This window comes from Neoarius graeffei, chromosome 18, assembly GCF_027579695.1.
Source record: "Neoarius graeffei isolate fNeoGra1 chromosome 18, fNeoGra1.pri, whole genome shotgun sequence".
Taxonomy (NCBI): Eukaryota; Metazoa; Chordata; class Actinopteri; order Siluriformes; family Ariidae; genus Neoarius; species Neoarius graeffei.
Window position 1 is genome coordinate 33,979,153 of NC_083586.1, and position 4,433 is coordinate 33,983,585.

Here is a 4,433-nt window from a genome sequence, read left to right on the forward strand (position 1 = left end):
CTTCATATGGCGTCAAAATCGGTTTTCTGAGGTAAAAATGTTTCAAACAAACACTTGTTCCTTTCTCCTCGTGTACCTTTACCTCTCCTGAAGTGAGAGAAACCACTTCCAAAATGAGAAATTAAGAAAAAAACTACAAAATTCCTCGTCTTTTCCTTTCAGGTGAGTTAAAAGACTCAATCAGGAAATTAGGTTCATTTGGATAAAATAGCCATGTCATGCCTTCTTCTTCTTCTTCAGAGTAAAAGCCAGTGTTCTCCTGTAGAGAGATGTGTTCTGGAGTGCTCCTCTTCCCAAAAAGTCAGGCTAGGTTTTTTTTTTTTTTTTCCTGAGGTAAGTTCCATCCCTCATGTCTGACCACAAACAGGGAGGAGAATGATGAGGAGACGCGTCTTAATGCGTTCAGCGCCTACAGAGGTTAGGAGATTTATCACTTCATTAAACTTAATCCAACATATTTAATTTACAAGCTGTGACTGACTATTAAACATATCATGGGAATGTGAAAAAGACAGTTCTGCTGAAATGAACTCTGTGTAAAAAATGTAAAACGCACTGCTCACCACAACAGTTGCTGAAGAAATACATTTTTTTCAAAAAATGTTGAAAAGCCTGGAACATCGAGGCTAAAACGATGATTTGAAGCAAACATAAAAATGAATGAATTTATTTTCCTGCCTGATCTTTATGCCAGTCAGACTGTAGGATGGTGTGCTGTGTTCACACTTATACCGGTACGAAAGTGGTATAACTGTATCGATACAAAGTATACCGGTACAGTTTAGTGCATCTGTCCACACTAGCGAGAAATGTTTGCGGTTTTCTTTCACGGTAGTTGAAATGCGCGTGCGCGAAATGTTTCCGTGGTTACCGAGTAACTTCCTTCCGAGAATATATGGCATCCGTTATTTCGAGATCTCGAGAAAACAAAACAAAACAATTATTTCATGATCTCAGCTGGATCACTGTATCTCCGTCGGTAGAGACGAAGCCGGGCCAGTCTTCTGCGGAGGTGCCGCGGACTAATTTTGAAATTATCCCTTATTAAAAGACTTAATGCAATCTCTCCCTGTGTCAACCCCTGATCAAAATATTGCCTTATTAGGTGATCGATTATTCCAGACATTCTAATGATCAAAGTTGCGTCTATACAGAATGAGAAATATGCTGACTTTGGGGCTATCACAAGTTTCTTGGCGCACCTGAATGAACCATTTCTCAGCTGTTTACTCGAGATCATGAAATAATTTTGTTTTCTCGAGATCACGGAATAATTGTTTTGTTTTCTCGAGATCTCGAAATAACGGTTTTGTTTTCTCAAGATCTCAAATTAGTTGTGTTGTTTTCTCGAGATCCTGAGTTAATTATGTCGTTATCTCGGGATAACAAGGTGAATAAAAAAAAAAGGATTATATGAAGGGCATCTCTTGGCTTCCGTACGGATGAAACAATGTGTGTGTGCTTTTTGTTGTCAGTGTACAGTCTGTATTTCTGGTGGTCATTTATTCAGTCAAATCGTATAAAACGCGCGAGGCAGTTGAGAAAGAAAGAAAGAAAGAAAGAAACAAACAAACGAATCTCCGTTCTTCACTATTTTATTCAGCGAAGACATCGATTGAGGTGTGTGACTTTGCGCATGCGCATTATATTTGTATCGATACAGAGCCGCTTCATCTGTCCACACTACAGCGAAGCGCTACAGTACCGATACTGTACCGGTACGAAACCCATACATTTGTGGGTTTCGTACCGATACAGTTATACCGCTACAGTACCGGTATAGTTGCTAGTGTGGACAGGTGTTGCGGTACGAAAGTAGTTTCGTATCGGTACAAGATCCCTAGTGTGGACAGGGTAGTGAAAAAAAAAAAGCCAATAGAATGGCGGCTACAATTATCAATACCTTAACAATCTTTTGGCCGTTGCAAAAGTAGAAAAGACTTTCAGTTGTGCATGAATAATTACTCAAACTTTCATTGGAAAAAAAATTAGTTGATTTCCGATTACTTAGCGTATTTGATCACGTGACACCGTTCCGCAGTTGTCGGCGTCTTTGTCCGCGGTTGTCGACACCGTTCCGCGGTTGTCGGCGTCCAGATGATTATTTATAAAAAAATCATCGGTATGTGGTATTATGTTAACAAGACACAGCTTTTATTTAAAATTTGTTTTACATAGACTTTTATATTTAGTACAAAATATATTTTATATAAATATATGGATGTCTGTGTTTACGTAAATGAGGAAGTAATTCTAATGTTAGTGAACAAATGAACTGATACTGTTTAACCTGTCAGAAAATCTTTTTGTTTTACTTTCTGAATATTTTTGTAGATCACATTTTGTTAATCATTCGTTGTTGTTTGTATTAATTTCTAGTTTTGTAGTTTACCAATAAATGTCAACAGGGACTTGACATTGTAAACACATGAAAATCCAGGTCAAAGGTTTTTTTTTTAATTGAGATTTTAAATTTACATAAATATAAAATGTCTACTGATATTGTAATATGTGGTAGATAGTTACAACAAACTGCAAAAAATATATATTTTCTGAATGGAATAGAAAAATCTGAATATTTCAAGCATGTAATTTGTTATATGCTAGGAATTTAATTCTGGTCTAATTCTATTTACCGCACTAGGATTCCAAATACTCTATAAACATTCCATTCTGTTATGAATCAGAAAAAAATATTATAAATCACAGCAGTTTTATTTTTTAAAGTACTTCATCTACTCCAACAACGTTACACAAAGATTGATCCATAACAGTTGTAAGTGTGACTTAATTCCACAGGGTGTCGATAATGGTGGACACCGGTGAAAGCGATCACTATTATCAACACCTCACGTAACTTCTCAAACACGTGTTTAGATACAAAATGGCGACTGCCAAATGAAAGAGTAAGAAACAAACAAAGTAGGTTTTGACAAGGAGATCATGAAATATCGGTGAATTTCATAAGTAAAAACATGTCCATGAGCTTTCCACCATGCTTACCTGCGATGATGATATCCTGGTTTTCCTCAAACTGCTGATTGTGCTGAAAAAAATCCCATCTCCGGTAACGAGCTGTGTCATCAGATGACAAGATCAAAGGGCGAGGGGGGTCTTCTGGTTGATTAATTAACCAATAATAACTGTTGTAACTGAAACTCACCTTTGTAAAATTGTTTTTATTGGTAAATCTGAAAAGGTGTCTAATTGTTGCCACTGCCCTATATATTTTTTGAAGTGTTTAGTAATGGAGACCTGATGAAAAGGTAGATCGGTACTTTCATTTCAGTAAAGTTATAGCTTCTAAAGACAATGTACAAATACATTTATTTTAAAGTGCTACTTGGATGAGATTTTACCCAAATGATGAAACTTTCGAACTTTGCAGTTATAATGTTTAGTCTTTCAATAAAACCTGTGTGTAAAGTTTTTTTTTTTTCTCAAAATTTGTCTCACAAATGCCTTTTCTGAGTTTTCATGACTGCCATTGCATTTTGTTGAACTCGGCAGGGTAATGGGTCGACATGGGAAGTGACACTCAACCAAAATACAAGTCATATATAATGCTAGGGTGTGAAAGTTGCAATTTTAAACCTTTGCAAGCTTTAAAAAAAAAAAAAACTTTTGTAATGTAAAAGATGCCTCTGAATCATTGTGTTGTGCAAGACTGTAGTGACACAGCCAGTCTAGAGGCGAGGATTTCAATCCATAACTCGCCACTAAACTATACGGATGGCGTGAAGTGGATAAAGTTTGTTAGACTTCATTGCAAAAACTTAGATCCCGATGGGTGCTTTGGGGGGGTGGCACGGTGGTGTAGTGAATAGCACTGTCGCCTCACAGCAAGAAGGTTTTGGGTTCGACAGGGGGCCTTTCTGTGTGGAGTTTGCATGTTTTCCCCGTGTCTGCGTGGGTTTCCTCCGAGTGCTCCGGTTTCCCCCACAGTCCAAAGACATGCAGTTGGGCTAACTGGCTACTCTAAATTGTCTATAGGTGTGAATGTGTGTGTGAATGGTTGAGAGGAGAAAACCTCTATAATAATCCAGTAGGAAGGCAACGGGAAACCAGTACTGTAATTCTTCCTGAGAAAACTTTGATGGCTGAAGCCGTCAGAGCGGACCTGCCATCAGGCAGAACACTGAAGAAGAAGAAGAAGAAGAAGAAGAAGAAGGGCGCTTTGGGGTTTGTACGGTGCATTTTGACAGCTCCTGGTTTAAAAGAGCACACCATGTCAAAGGATCTTTAAGAATATTCATTTCTGGAGCCATACCAATCTGGAAAACTGAAGTCTCTGTTCTTAGTGCCAGAGAACATTGGAAGGTGAGATGTCAAAATCACATGGTTTATTGTAGTCAATTTTGTCCAACGGGCGGCACGGTGGTGTAGTGGTTAGCGCTGTCGCCTCAGAGCAAGAAGGTCCTGGGTTCGAGCCC